Source organism: Cuculus canorus, chromosome 20 (assembly GCF_017976375.1).
Source record: "Cuculus canorus isolate bCucCan1 chromosome 20, bCucCan1.pri, whole genome shotgun sequence".
Taxonomy (NCBI): domain Eukaryota; kingdom Metazoa; phylum Chordata; class Aves; order Cuculiformes; family Cuculidae; genus Cuculus; species Cuculus canorus.
Window position 1 is genome coordinate 10,534,319 of NC_071420.1, and position 15,764 is coordinate 10,550,082.

Sequence of the window (15,764 nt, forward strand, 5' to 3'; positions counted from 1 at the left end):
TCCCTTATCAGCTGCATTCCCTGTTGCGAACAATAGATTTTATTTATTTATTTCGTGCAAAAACTTGGCACCTCACATGCAATATGAGTCCAAGCTACCAGAGGAAAGTCTGAAGGGTCCAAAGAATCTCATTTTGGCACTGTGAGGAGCTCTGCGGATGCACGAAAGGGCAGCACATCGCGAGCTCTGTAATAAGGTGCGAGGATTTAAGCCGCTGCAATAAAATGCAGAAGTCTTGTTTAATCAGTCTCAACTCAGGTGTGTAGAGAGACACAGGAATGAAAGCATGCTCAGGCAGATGGCTTTTTCTATAGCTACAAAATCAATATAAGTGGGACTTCAAAGGGTGCCTGGGGATTGAGAAATAGAAGGTCTGGTGCATAGGGAGCCTTAAAAGAAAGCCCTAAAATAGATGCTCCCAGAGAGGAAAATCTTTGAGGAAGTTTGCGTTTTCTGACTATTGATATCAATAAAGCCAAATCCCCAAAAAGACATGGAAAAGCACATTTGGGCTATATATAAACTGATCTATTGCAGGAAGAGAAAGGCAAGAGCCTCCCAGCTCCGTGTCTGCCACTGCAGCCTGCACAGAGCAGTAAACACACCGGACCATTTTTGGAAGCCAAATTTCCTCAGACTGTAATGCAAAATCATTGGGCTGTGAGGGCAAGTGAGCCCTAAAGCTTCCTCTGAAAGGGTTTTTCTTTTACTTCTGAAAAACTGGAGTACTCTAACTTTCTGGAAGCAGGGCTGGCTTATTAGAACCAGATTGACTATTCCCACACTTCACTGCGTGTTATTTTCAGTGAATTAATCCATCCAGATTCATTGTATACCTTCTCCAAGGATCTGCGTAACACAAACATAAGACCTCGATCCAAAGTGCACCCACACGTGTGTAAGATTCACTATGCATTGGCTGGTGGTGATACAGTTACAAACTGAAATAGACCTTCAAGGTTCAGTTTCAGCCCTGACCCTCCATACCCACACGTTCTTATCACACCGTACATGACACGTGTGCTGTACGGGAATATTTATTTGCAGAAGACTAAGAAAATACCAGCAGGGTGAGGGAGGGGGTTCTGCCTCTACTCTTATGAGAGTTTACCTGGAGTCCTGCATTAAGGTCTCGAGTCCTCAGCTCAGGAAGGACATGGATCTGTTAGAGCGAGCCCAGAGGAGGCCACAAAGATGATCCGAGGGCTGGAGCCCCTCCCGTACAAAGACAAGCTGAGAGAGTTGGGGTTGTTCAGCCTGGAGAAGAGCAGGCTCCAAGGAGACCTTACGGCAACCTTCCAGTACTGAAAGGGACCTACAGGAAAGCTGGAGGGGCTCTTGATCAAGGAGTGCAGGGATAGGGCAAGGGGAAATGGTTCTAAGCTGAAAGAGGGGAGATTTAGTTTAGATATTAGGAAGAAATTTTTTACCATGAGTGTGGTGAGGCACTGGCGTGGGTTGCCTTGCGAAGTCACGGCTGACCCATCCCTGGAGGTCTTCAAGGCCGGGTTGGACAAGGCTTTGAGAAGCCTGATCCAGTAGAAGGAGTCCCTGACCGTGTCAGGGAATTGGAACTAGATCATCTTTTAAGGTCCCATCCAACCCAAACCATTCTATGATTCTATGAAAATATTCCCGTTTCACAAAAGGACCAAGAAAATAGAGATTCAGCCGACAGCTACTGGGCTGGGCTACTAGCAATGAAGTTCCCCGTGGTGATCAACAAGTAAAAGGACTTTGCAAACCTTAGACTGTTTTCAGCATTGAAGTATCTAAGTGGGAAGAAAGTCCTCTGAAATGCAGAAAACAAGGTCTGAGTGACAAGCCTAATGGATGCAGAGCCACAGAGGCACTTCACGAGCGACAAACTTCCAGGTTCGAGAACTACAAAGCGATAGACACTTCAGATGGTTTTGTGCTGGTTTTTTTCCTCACCTTCTCTAGAAAATTTGAAATTAAAAGAAAGAGGAAGGTCACTTCAAAAGACATCACATTGCTGAAGAACTGAAGCTTCAGGGCTGCCTTTGAATTCTGTGTGGCAGAAAGGAAGAGCTGTGGATGCCAGGTCAAGTATAAAATATACACATTTCCCTCTGAAAGCTGAACATGTGAGAACACAGTGGGACAGTTTTAAACATAGTTGTTTGTTATTTTTTAACTATGGCCTGAGTATGATCCTCGGCTTAAACTGCTGAGAGGAGAAGACTGGAATGACCTGATAGCTCTGTATCTCCAGGGCAAGCACGTCATGTGCTAAGGGGATAAACACCCCTTTCCATTCCCAAACAGGCTTAAACCTTCGTGATTAAAGAGCCATCATAACCAACTCACCAGCATTTCATCCATTCGCACAAGCTCCTCTTAGCCCCCAAACTCACCCTCAGCTTTTGCAGCCAGCAATCCCAAGCTTCTTTGTTGCTCTCTCCCACTTTCTCCTAATGGGTCACTTTCTGCTACTTCTGCTGTCCCCATCCCGTGCTGCAGGGGTAGACTTTAGCCAGGATTAGTAAAAAAATTCTGTCTTTGTATAAACCACAATTGTCTTTGAAAGATCCTGAGCTGATACTGAAAACAAAAGGAAAAGCAAAGAACGCAACACAGATCGCTGAACCTTCCTCTCTTCCCTGCTCTGATAATTCACCTAAACATGAAAAGACCAGCTTGGAAACAGGGCTTTTGTCCCTGGGGTGGCGGCAGCGTGCATGCACCAGCCCCTGTTCCCTTCTGTGGGTTCAGCTCCTCCACAAGACAACAGGACCTGTGGTGTGCACCATCCAGGGGATTCTAAGAGAAGATTGTTTGAGGACATCGTAAAAGTTTATAAGATGAAAACAATGCAGGCTACTAAAAAGCCCTAAAATCTCTAGGCGAAGGGTTTCCAAGGTGGGAAGCTGAAGGCTATAAACATGCAAAAGAGTTTTCAACAGCAAAGGGGATTATCTGCTGGAGCAAACTACCAGAACGAGTGACACGGTGCTGTCTCCCAGACAAGAGCAGCTGCCTTGCTGAAAGACACGCTTTAGCCAAGCCCAAGCCACTGAGCTCCCTACTGGAGTCAACGGGGTCATATCTAATGGCTCGTTATATATTGTTTTCCAGATTAGATGCTCTGACACTTCTCCTGGGCTTTAAAAATCAGGAGTCTGCGAAGACACCCCAAGAGGCTGAGCAGCATCGGTACTGAGATAAGAACACGGGAAGCTGATAGACCTGTCAGCTCCCTCGGCACAGTCCCAGGCACCTTCCACCTCACCTTCATTTCATTTTTTCCCTACAAAAATTGTCCAGCTAATACTGCCAAAGGGAGTAATAACCACCTCATGTCTATGCCCAGGGGTTCCCTTTTCCTCCCCTGCTGGCAGCCAGCAGGGGCTCCTCCGGCCCTGTCGCTGTCCGTCTGCTGTAGAGGCACAGACAAAGTCAACACTGAGCACATTTTGCTGAGCACACGTCGCAGGTCAGTGCTGCAAGAGAGGCTTTGTACCATCATCCGCATCTGCTCAGACCATTACACCAACCCCCTCAACAGTCCTTGCTGTTCAAATACAAAAATATCAGATTTCTGGCATACTTAGCTCTTTTTTTTCCAAGTGGAAGAACACAAGAAGGTAAAACAGGACTAACGGATGGCATAGGGTAATGAGGTCCATGTTGGCAGCAAGAAAAAAAGTATCACAGAGCTTTCATCTGAGATTAAGAGAATGTCAAAACAACACGGAAATGTCACTTGTGCGTCTTTAGCCCCCTGTAATGCGTCTCTAACGCATTTCCCTGCTCTATTTAACCGTTTCCACCTCCACTCACAACTGAGTGTTTGCTTATCAAGAGTGTCTTGAGGACAGTTTTCTGAGCATGCTTCTGTTCATTTACTCCTGTCCAGTTGCCTTCACTTCACAAGCAGAAATCAGACATGAAGACATTATTAGCCGCGATTCCTGGCACCTCCAGCCCACTGAACAAACATCCTAGTTAAGAAAACAATATACAATGGATTATTCATACAGACCGAGTGCATCACAGATGAGTAATTATAAACATGAAATATATCAATAATGACAATCTTTACAGCAGATTTAACAAAGTAACAAACTCCAAATAGCCTGTTGGTTGATTATGTATTATTCATGAAATGCCAAAACATTTAGGGCTTTTAACAGGACAATTAATTACTCCCAATCAATGTGACTTACGCCAGGCCTCTTCTTTAAAGGAGGCTTTTGGACACCTGATGAGGACTATTTTTTAATAGTTGATGGTTCCTACAGAAAGTCTCCTAGGAGCTATGAGGACCGGAGCCGCCAATGTAATCGAATGTGCCAGAAGGTAATTAAAGAGGCAAGGACAACTATAAAACTGGAATAATTTCATATAAATTGAGGTGAATCATAGTGTAAGAGTCAAATCAAAATAGGCTTCAAGCATTTCTCCACTGCAAACATTCAGGGCTCTGGGAAGTGTTGTCATACACACGCTATGGTCCGGCTTTAAAAGAGGATCTGGATTTAAGAGGGTATCCCAGTTTGCTTGCCAGGAGAGGGTCACTGACCCAAATGAAGACCTGCCCCAACCAGAAATTTCCAGAACCCCCAGGCTGGTTATTATTAACTACTGTTAAGCTAGGAACAGGCTATGGTGAGAAAGGGTTAAGAGACTGTAGTGCTCATGCCATGAATCCATGCAGAAAACTGGAATTATCAGCTGTCTTGAGACACAAAGGACTTGTAGCACTGCAGACGGTGGCCAGGACATCCACCGGCTGCACTGTCCACCCAGAGCAGCTGCTTAACACCAACCACGATACTATTTAGCTGCTTATGGGAGGAGAAAATAGGCAGGTCTCAAACCTGCAATGCACAGCAGTCGGCAGGAATGGACCCGGGGTAAACCCTGGAGCTCTTGATGCTACAAAGCACTGAAGTACTCCCTGGACTCAGCAGGATCTGAGCATGTGCTGGAGCACCTCATCGTCCAAGACCTTAATTCACAAGAAATCAGATCCTATCAGAGAGAGCTGAGCTGCCTTGAGGAAGTCTGCGCTTCTTTCTTTGTGAGCTACTGGTCTTTGGAAGATTATAGTAAAGCTGTTCCAAGAAACCAAAATGATCATTTCCTGCTGGAGCGCAGTAGTTAGCTCTTGGGGTGGCACAAATTACAGCATCCTTATTTTTATTTCAGTATTTATTTGGAGGAGATGTACAACAGAAATCTGATCCTGGCTGTATTTTAAACCCACGAGCACTCTGTAAACAAGCTAGACCCAGAGAGATTTGCATGTTTCTTCTTGAAACATAAGGAGATCCAGTGAGACTGAATAATTAAAAACAGTTATGGAGACTTCATTTTCTTGTTTTTCCTCAGATTTGCTTTTGGGTTGGCTGTTCTCAACTTTATTAGCTGGCAGGGACGTTCAGCTATTTGGAATCTAATTTGCATAATGGTTGATGCACCGACAGCTCTCCATGGGGAATCACTGCCCTGGAGGAGGTCACCAATACGCATTAAAAAATAGTGTAGAGAGGGAATTTTTTCTCAAACTTAAAGTTTTTAAAAGGGATCAGAGCAAAGCATCTAAGAGCAAGGACGAATAAGTAAACATATCTCAAACTCCACATTATTGTGACACCTTTGGTGACCTCCAGACATTTCCTCAAAGCTTCGGAGCAGCTTGCCAATCAGCAGCAGAAATGCAATGCTCATGGGAGGCAATGGCAAAACTCCAGTTACCTTCACGGGGACAGGTTGCAAGCATCAGCAGTGCTCATCCAAGCCAAAGGACTATTGACTTAGCTGTTTGCCTAAGGCTTTGCAGGACTTCAAAATTATAATCTATCTGTGTATACGTCTGTGTAAACATCTATGGTCCTGCAAATAGAAGAGAATGAAGAAAACCTCATTAAAGCGGATCAATCCCGGTGTAGGCACAGGCTCATGGCAACTCATTACCTTCAGCCCTACTGACCTCTTTGCAGAATCAGGCCCCTGGCAGGAGGCGAGGACAATCACTAAGAGAATCTAGGTTAGGGAGGAATTAAGCCAACTGGAATTTGTACAGGATATCAGTGGTGGCCATTGCCTCGACTGAATAAGCTTCCAGCTTCCTGGGCTTGCTCACGTTATTGTTTAACGTGCCGGCATCAAGGGGAAAAAAAGAGGCAAAGGAAAGTCTCTGCACACAGACGCTCTCTCTGAACACGTGCTCACCACGCTGTCACTTGTGTCATTCCACGCAAGCATCCTCCAGCACACTAAGTGACCACAGGCAAAGCCAGTATCTGCTTACACCCTGTTTAAAAGGCAAACCAGGCAGATTATGAAACCCTGGTGCGCTTATAAATGTCCAAAACCATTCTGCAGATATCATGGGGAAGAATTTCAATAAACATGCATCATTATGGTGGAAATATGGGAAGGGAAGGAAAAGGGATGGCTCAGAGCCCCCCAAACCAACATCTCCACTGCTGGGCAGGGGTTCACTGCTGGGGGTTCAGAGGCAAACCCCAGCATCCCACTTTGCAACACCTGCACCCAAGCAGGTACCCACCAAAGCTTCTGAGATGCTGGCACAGGGGGCTGCAGACGCAAGCAACACACAGTGTGGATCCAAACCCTAGAGCCAGGTTAAATGGCTCGATAACGTACGAGAAAGAGAGGTATACACTGCTTGAAAGCTTCAGCTATGAACAGATCTAAAGCCAGCATGCAGTGCAGATGTTTAAGGTTTTCTTCTATCATGCTGTAAAAATGTACACACAGTTATGCCCGGTAAGCCTCCACCAGCAGATATGAAGTTCAAGGAATGAGTGGGCAGTTTTAGAACCACCCACTGAATTTCTATACATTTTCCATGTCCTGCACATGGACTTCAGGTTCAACAGACTATATCTGCACTGTGGATTTAATTACCACTGCTCAATGTCTTTATTCTGAGAAACATTTTCACATTTTACTGCTTTTATCAAAGCAGACTGCATGTAATTATAAGCAGACCTATAAAACAGTTTGTTTCTATTTCCCTCATTTCATGATAGCCCAAGTACTACTGCATAATACCCAGGATTTACTTTAGTTTCTTGCTTACACTTCTAATACTAACCACATTCACAGGTTAAAACTACAATTAAAGACTACCCAGTCTTGCAAAGCTTCTCCATACAAATCTGCTCCTCCAGGTAGAAGCTGAGCTAACTAATATATCTTCAGCTGTGGACTGTATAAAACTGAATAAAACTGACTTGGTATTGTTTACAGGACTCATAAAAAATCATTTTGGTTTACTTTAGCAATCCACCTCACTAAAATAAATGCCCTCAAACCCATTCTACATTCCCATCATATTCTGAAAAGGCTTTACCTGTTCCATTTTACATCTCTTAATAGATTCACTGCCATATTTCACGCTGAATCAATAAAGTTATATGTGCTCAAATCAACTAAAATGACGTTTCTAATACAAGTAGTTTTTCTACGGGTATTTTGTCCAGTTTATGATAACTCTGGAAGATAAAACATGCATAGCGCTGTTGTCTTATTCCTGGTCAAGAAATGATTTTGCTTAGAAATTAGGTCATTTAAAGAACAATAAAACGAGCGGACTTGCATTGCGCTGTAACTTACAGAGGAAGGTTTGCTGGAGGCTGTGTGAGGTGCATGGGACCAGCCATTTAAATGCACCCAGACTGGGCTGGGATTTAATCTGTTCAAGGAAAGCCCAGACAGGTGGCCACAAAAATGTTGTTTATATACCCATCTATATTTATATACACCCATATATCATCATACGGTAGGCATAAGCTGCATAAGCCTCAAGCACATTATGATTAGACAAAACCTGCATGATAATTAAGTCAGAAAGGGTGCAAGTACAGAGGTACAACTCTGTCTCCCCGTGTAGCCAAGACAGGAAGGGAAGGAGATTTTGTTAAAATTAGCATTTACGCAAACAATTTCTCTCTTTTTTTTTTTTTTTCTTTTAGCAAGACAGGTTTTGCCCTGGGATTCCATAGCAGGGAGATGCTTGGAAAGCGCTTTTGTTCACTGATGAGATCGATCGGTTTGCAGGATCGGGCCCCCGGCCTCATCCTGCCCCACCGAAAAGTTAAGGGAAGGTGGTGAGAGAGTCAGGTCTACACTATTCCAAAGAGCACAGAAGCAGCTCCAGCTCCTGCAGGACAGAGACCCCTGCGGTCCTTACGCCACCTGGAAGTTTCACCCGGTGCAGGATTTGGCCCTGGTCCACCACTTTCCCCATCCCTCACCGCCTGATCAGGATTCTGCCTGGAGATATGCAAACTGCCTCACCGGAGCCAGGGCGGAGGATTTATCTACAGGTGCAGTGCAGAGAGGATTCGCCTACAGGTACAATGCATGCTCTGAGGAAACAGTTAAACATCCACAAAGATTCCGAAAACTGAAATGATGAAGCTTCCCTTATCAAATCCTTTCCAGAAACAAGCAGTCGCACTGCCATCCACGCATGCCAATGGGGAAGGGATGCATGCAAAGACCCACTCCCTCCCCAGAAGAAGCCAGCTGGAATATTCCTTGTTAAAAAACAGTATTGGGAGTTCTTACCTGGTAAAATCTGTATCCCCAGCTACCAGCACACCCTACAGCACCCGGCTTTCATGGGGCATCACACAAGGTTGCAACGGCAGACTGTTGCAGGTCATGGAAGTTTACAGCCAGAAGCCAAAAAAAAAAAAGCCCAAAACAAAACCAAATCATCCCCCGAAAGCCACAACGTGACCCAAGCGATATCCCTGCAACGGTTGTCTCGTTACAAACAAGATGAGATGAAGGAGGGGTTTTTACTTGCTCTGAGGCATCATATGGAGCTTAATCACAGGCAGTTACGTATATGGTTCTTTTGGCTTTCAATCAAGTGTGTCATTTCGGTGGCAGCTGCCTACGTGATGTAAGCAACCTGGGTGATCCAGTCCGTTGCCAATCACAGCCTTGTACAGATATTTTACAGCTGAACAATGGGGGAATTCGATTTCCCAGGCAATGAGGAGATCTTTATATAGTCCAGCAAGCACATCGAGTCAGACGGGATCACACAGCTCTCCTCCAGTGGAGTTACCGACAACCACAGCCCGGCCAAACCTCAGCGAGCTGTTCCCACAGCTGACCTTGTCCCACTCTAATTTCCTGACGGAGCCTCCCAACGACTTTCAACACACTCCAAAGCCACCAAGAGCCAAGACAAGCTTGCTAGGCACCCAGTGAATTAGCGCAACACAGTGCGGCGTGTACTAAGGGGGAGGCAACTGCTACACGGAGAACTGAAAACTTGGTGGGTGGAAAAGGTCTGAGCTGCTGGTGAGTAACAGGAGAAACAGCTCACACTCAGGACAGCAGCACAGCACGGCAGCTCAGCCTGCCTTAATGCATTCTTTTGCTACTCAAGTGGGTAAATGAGGAGGCAATCACAGCAAATCATGTATTAAATCTGGTGATTGAAATTACATCTGAAATAAAATGAGGCGGGGCTGAATACATTCAGGCTATTACTAGGGACCTGGGTGAGAAGCAGGGCTCTCTTTGGGAATTTTTTGGTTGCTGAAAGTGGCACCAGTAGGTGTTTGGGGCCAAACTCCCTCAGACACATCCATTTGTTGATTGTGACAGATTCATCAAGACCCATCTATTCAAACAGATGGTGGACGTTCCGTCTGCTCTGGGATCTTCATTCTTATCTAACACCGCAGGAGAAGGACACTGCATAGATACCGAGCGCTTATTACATCATCCCCAAAGCAAATGAGGAGAGGGCCCAAAAATTAAGAGAAAAGCCTCTCTGGGCACCAAAAGTGATGTTACAGTTCTCCTTGACAACTTGAGTGCCCCTCTCCACAAACACACGTGCGTGTGCCCACAGCTGCACACAGCCGAGGGAGGAGGAGGAGAAAAAAGCAACCCCTGAACAAACCACAGCGAGAGAACGGGGCACCAAGTGCTCCCACTCATGAACAAAAAACAGTGAAGGGATGGGGCACCAAGAGCTCCCACCCGTGAACAAATCACACAGCAAAGGGATGGGGTACCAAGTGCTCCCACTCATGAACAAATGACAGCGTGGGGATGAGGTACCAAATGCTCCTGCCCATGAGCAAACCACACAGCGAGGGGATGAGGAACCAAGTGCTCCCATGAGCGGTTGAGCATCCACAGGGGGCTGAGCATCCACAGGACCCCACCACCATCCCCAGCTCCTGCTGCAACCCGTGGGGGACCACTCTGATGCAACCCCGTCTAAACAAGCTGATAGGGCTGGATCAGCTCCAGTTTTGGCCAACAAGTCGGTTTCCCGTGGAGCATCGGCTGCTCCCCACCCGGGGAGTGGGGGTGTCCATCCCCCGGGTGGTGGGGCAGCCGATGCTTCACGTTCTTTTTCAGGGTCTCCCCCACCTTTTCCACTCACCTCTCCACCAGTCGGCTCCTCTGCTACAGGTTTGCTTGCCTTCTTCTCCCCCCCCCCCCTCCTCCCTCCCGGCTGAGTTATTCCAAGGAGGATGGAGGGAGGAGGCAGAGAGCGATCTGGGCGGTGAGGATGGCGGAGTAAAAAAAAAAAAAAATTAAAAAAATTACAATAAAATAAGAGAAAAAAAAATAAAATGAAAGGAAACGAAAGCAGGGCTGAGCAGCACCGACGCTCAGCTCCCCATGGCTCCCCCCAGCCGCAGCCCACCTTGCGGCAAGGCCCCCGCTAACCCCTTCCTCGCCGGCACCAGCCACCCTCCTCATCCCCCTCCTCCAGCCCTCAAAGGATGCTGCGCGCAAGGGGAGAGGGACCAGGCGTCCGCTGCTCCATCCTCCACCCGGCATTGCCTGCTCTCCCTCCCCAAGGCGGCTGAGAAAGAGCACAACCCCAAAGAGGGCACGACCCCAAAGGAATCGGAGAGTCAGTAAGGTTGGAAAAGACCTTCAAGAGTACCGAGTCCAATACTGGGGACAACACCACAAAATCTACTCAGCCTACTGTGGGGCTGAGACCCTCATAAAGTTGACTCCCCGAAAGCTCTCCAGGGCTCTCTGTGGCATGGAGGGGGGCTAAGCTGCCCGATCTTTTTAAAGACTCAACAATGGAGAAGAAGGAACAACCACAAGTCCCCTATGCTCCTGCAAGCACCACAGTGTGCACTGAACCCGGTGTGCATCTCCCCAAACCCAGTGTCCCAGTCCATGAACCAAAGTGTGCATCTCCCAGAACCCAGTGTCCCAGTCCATGAACGAAAGTGTGCATCTCCCAGAACCCAGTGTCCCAGTCCACGCACCAAAGTGTGCATCTCCCAGAACCCAGTGTCCCAGTCCATGAACGAAAGTGTGCATCTCCCAGAACCCAGTGTCCCAGTCCACGCACCAAAGTGTGCATCTCCCCAAACCCAGTCCCAGTCCACGCACCAAGGTGTGCATCTCCCAAACCCAGTGTCCCAGTCCACGCACCAAGGTGTGCATCTCCCAAACCCAGTCTCGCAGCCCACACACGAAGGTTTGAGTCTCCCAGAACCCAGTGAGTGTCCCAGCCCACGCAGCCTGCCCGACCCTTTGTCTGATACTGATGAGGCCAGAGGAGCAGAGCAGGTGGCTCCAAGTCCCTGCCCGGTAGCAGCTCTGGGGAGCTCCTGACTTCTCCGGGGTGAAAGAGCAAGTGCTTGAAGGCACATGCTTCTCCTGGCTTGCTGAGCATCTCCTTAGGCTTCTCACCTGAGCCAGAACTACCAGCACCAATCAGCCAGGAGACACCTTTCCATACTGTAGTCATCTTCACTGGGTTGCTGGAGCTCATTGGAGCTTGCTTGTCTTTCCACTTCCCTTTCTGACTGTACCAGAGGCTCTTGGCGTTTGGATCACTGTCCACTATTGGCAAACCCACAGAAAAAGCCATACTCAGGGAGAGCTGGACCACGCACTTCCAGTGGGGTGAAATTTAGCAAAAGACAGTTTAGGCTCAATACATAGAGAGATGTTCTGATGGTGAAAGCAGCTGACTGCAGAAATCTCTAAGGGGAACCCAGCACTCAACTAAAAATGCTGTGGTTGGATCTGGAAAATAGCCTTGAAAGCCACCAGACATCTACAGCAACACTCCCACAACAGCGTCAGCACCGAGCAAAGCCTTCAGAACAAATGTTGAGTTTATGGTTCAAAGGTGCGTAGTTCACATCCTGCCTATGTTGTACTTTTCTGATACAAAATCCTTCCTTTCAGCCTCATGTCTCGTGCCATTCCCCATGCCGGGATTCTACCATCAGAAGGTTTCCTACCAGCTCAGGAAACACAGATAGAGCAATTTTTGCTTTCTCTGCTCGCTATGTAAACTAGGAATCCCATCTCCATTAACATCGAACTATTTTGTGCTTCACCAGCTGAGCAGCCCTGACCAAGCATGGGGTTTCTACATCCTTCTGCCCACTGCCTGCTCACCAGGCCTGGATGGAGAAGCAGAAATTTAGCCATGGTCCTAATCCCTTATAAACCATTGAGGGTTTGCAGGCCTGGCTAAATCCTGTAATTTTACCATTTTTATTAACTTATTTGCCTTCCTATGCCCAGTGAGAAGATCATAGAATCACAGAATGGGTTTGGGTTGGAAAGGACCTTAAAGATTGTCCAGTTCCAAAGCCCCTGCCATGGGCAGGGACACCTCCCACCAGATCAGACTGCCCAAGGTCCCATCCAACCTGGCCTTGAAGATAATTTCCTCTCCAGCAACGTGGCCCTCAGCGCCGTCAGTGGAAGACAAATGACAGAACCCAAGGCTGTATCAGTGGGGTGAGATTCAGATCAACCTCTTCCCATCCTTTTACTTTTTGTTTCTTGCTCCACGAGAAAACTTCTACCTGCAACTCCCTCAGCTTCATCGGGGCTGCTTAGATGAGTAAAGTGGGGACAAAGCCCCTCATTTGCAGAACATTATTTCCCTGCCTTTAGCTAATTTCCTTTCCTTCAGCTCTGGAAGACATTAGCCAAAAAGGTTCCAACTTTCATGGCTGAAAACGGTAGCTGGAAAATCCATTAGGCTTATATATTTATTATTAAAAACTGTTAAAGGACCGAGCTCTCATTAATCCCTAAATATACCCAGGATATCTCCAGACTTGTGTCTCTGTAAATAAGACCAACCAGTGGCCCTTTTTTTACATTCTTTTGTTAAAATACGGAGCTATTGATGTCAAACCCTCCACTTTTCCTAAGATAACCTCAGCAGCAAGGCAGCTCCCGGGGGCGGCAGCTCCCCGTGGCCGGGAGGCAGCGATGGGAGGGCGCGTTCTCCGAAAGGAGAGGGCTACCTTGGGAATCAGCACCGTGACATTTGTATTATGCAACCGAAAATGATACGGCGAGAGACAATATAATACTAATGTGACAAAGTAATGCGCTAAAAAATTATGCGAGGCAGGGAAGGTTGTCATCAGAGACCTGCCTGGCTGCCTGGTGGGGACCGGTGATAGTTGTCACTGTCAGGGCTGAGCTGTCACTCTAATAACAAGTGGATTATCGCTTGATGCAATTTGCTATCAAGCTGTTGTACACCAGTCCGTCTGATTTCATTTGGATACCACCCAGCTTGCAGGGGGATGCTCAGCAAACCCACGGCCACGTGGGCACGGCGAGCTCTCCGTTTCATTTCAGGTGCCTTATTTGAGACCAAAGAAACCGGTGCCCGAAGCATCAGGAGAGGAAGCAGTAAATATGGCAGCAATAAATGCGGCATCCAAGGGGAGGCAGGGCAAGCCAGTGTATGATTTTAGAAGAGATGGTGTCTTAGAAACATCCTACATAATATCTAGATGTAAGGCTTATAGGTTCAAACTTACAGGTCCTTCAGATAAGAACATCCTCTTTTGAAATTAAATAGTTTGGTTTGGGACGTCCACTGAAATTAAAACTCAAAGATCTGTGAGACCCATTGAAGTCCACAGCTCTGTAATTACTCCCCACAGTATTGGGGACTGGGGGGGGGGGTCTGTCCAGTCCAATTTGAAACACCCCAAGAAACACATATTCAACCACTCCCTGGGGTGTATTCACTAACATTTCACGGTCTAATAGCTCTCACGCGTGGGGCAAGTTTTTCAACTTTCAGCCTACATTTTTGTGTTGCTTAATTTCAGCCCATTATTTCTGATGGAACACTTTGTGGAAAGCATACAATTGCTCCCTAGCCTGGATTTTCATGTTTTAATGATGGTTAATTATTCCAGGAGAAACTTTAATTTTTAGGTTTTATTCATCTCGCTTCTGTGGTGGATGCTTTATTCTGAGGTTTAATTAGCGCATTTCAGAACTAAATATCTAGATTAAATCATTGCCGAGAGAGCTCCACTCCAGGATTTATGAGTGTTATGCACAGCCTTTATTGTACCTGCCAACTCAGGCAACTGATTTATTGATCAGTGGGTTATCCGGGCTGGGAACGAGCCACCGGGTACTGCAACGAGCTCAGGGAAAGGCTTGCACGCAGTCCTGCCCAGTGCAGATGCCTTACCTCCCACTGCCATCACGAGGAAGAGGATGGATGAAGGTGCCGATGACGATGGGCAGAAAGGGGCAGCCTCCAGATCCTTCAAACCCCCGTAAGATTACTGTATGCACCACCAGCAGCTCTGGGCCACGGCAGCACTGGCAGCTTCACATCTCCAGCCCTACCATCTGCTTGGATCCAAGGTTTCATTTCAGCGTATTAGAGAGATTGGGGCTGGCTGCAAACATCAGATGTAGGCATAGGTTTGGCACCAGTCCACCCCCTTTCCTGCTGCCTCAAACGCCAAGGTTTTGATTCAAGCTCATCTGCAAATGCTGAAAAAGCTTCAGTTTTGCAACAGAGTCCACCCTAGTGAAGCTCATCACGAAACAAGACCTTGAGGGAGGGGAAGATTAAAAAAACCCTAAACCGAGAACTCTTTTTAATTACATTATCTCAACAATCTAAGGCTATAGACAAATGCGATTACACCTACAAAAATCTGCTCACTCCCAACTGAGAGTCCAAACACTTGTAGCTTAGCCGAGGCCAGAAGAACATGCTGTTGAGATGAATGTATGCCGTGCTCTTCCCCACAAGCGAGCCTGACATCCAGCGAGCTCTTACAAAGGGGGTTATCTCCAAAGAACTCAACAGAAATGCCCAAATGCAAGAAAAAAAACACCTTCCATTCACGCCATTAAGCAGACTGATTTTACTCTTATTTATACAAAGCAGCTCTGGCACACTATGTAATGCAAATGGATAAAGTTCCAGCCCTATGCTAGCCCACAAAAATAAGATGACTGCCTGCACAGGCACCACCGGGCAAAGAGCCCCAGAGCAAACCCGGAAAACTCACAACCAATTTCAGTGGAGAGGGTTTAGGTTGGATTTTTTTGTTTTGTTTTGCTCTTAGAAAGATAGCCCTGTAATTTAGTGACTCATACGTTCTACATCCTTTGTTGCTTTTAATTTTCAACATCTTTAAGCTGTTTGTGGAGAACATGCTTATTTTTAGATTTCCCATCAGTGAGAGACATTTTAGCTGGTTCAGAGGGGGAAAAGCTTCATTGAGACTTTTGTGTCTGAGGTGTTAATAGGCAAATTTCCTGATGGGGAGATATTTTCTTCTGGTTTTTTTTTTTTTTCTTTATTTCTACATCTCACTTGGGATCTGAAGAGTGATTTTCAGACACGCTGAGAGCTGTACCCTGTGCCACAAGTGAGGTCTCACGGATGCAGTGAGGTCTGACCTGACAGAGGGAGGAGGATGGTGGCTGCAAGAAAAGGAGAC

General features: G+C 46.8%; 1 protein-coding gene across 2 annotated transcripts in view; it reads right to left on the bottom strand.

Moving 5' to 3' along the window:
• Nucleotides 1-10,621, bottom strand: part of CALN1 (calneuron 1) — a 136,528-nt gene extending 125,907 nt beyond the window's left edge. The window contains exon 1 of one of the 2 annotated variants that reach the window (XM_054085346.1): nucleotides 10,424-10,621. The gene's annotated coding sequence lies outside the window, so the exon portion shown is untranslated. Of the gene's footprint in view, nucleotides 1-8,571; nucleotides 9,181-10,423 lie in introns of those variants that run through there. The other variant, XM_054085345.1, reaches the window with a different exon arrangement.
• Between the last annotated feature and the right edge of the window lie 5,143 nt (nucleotides 10,622-15,764).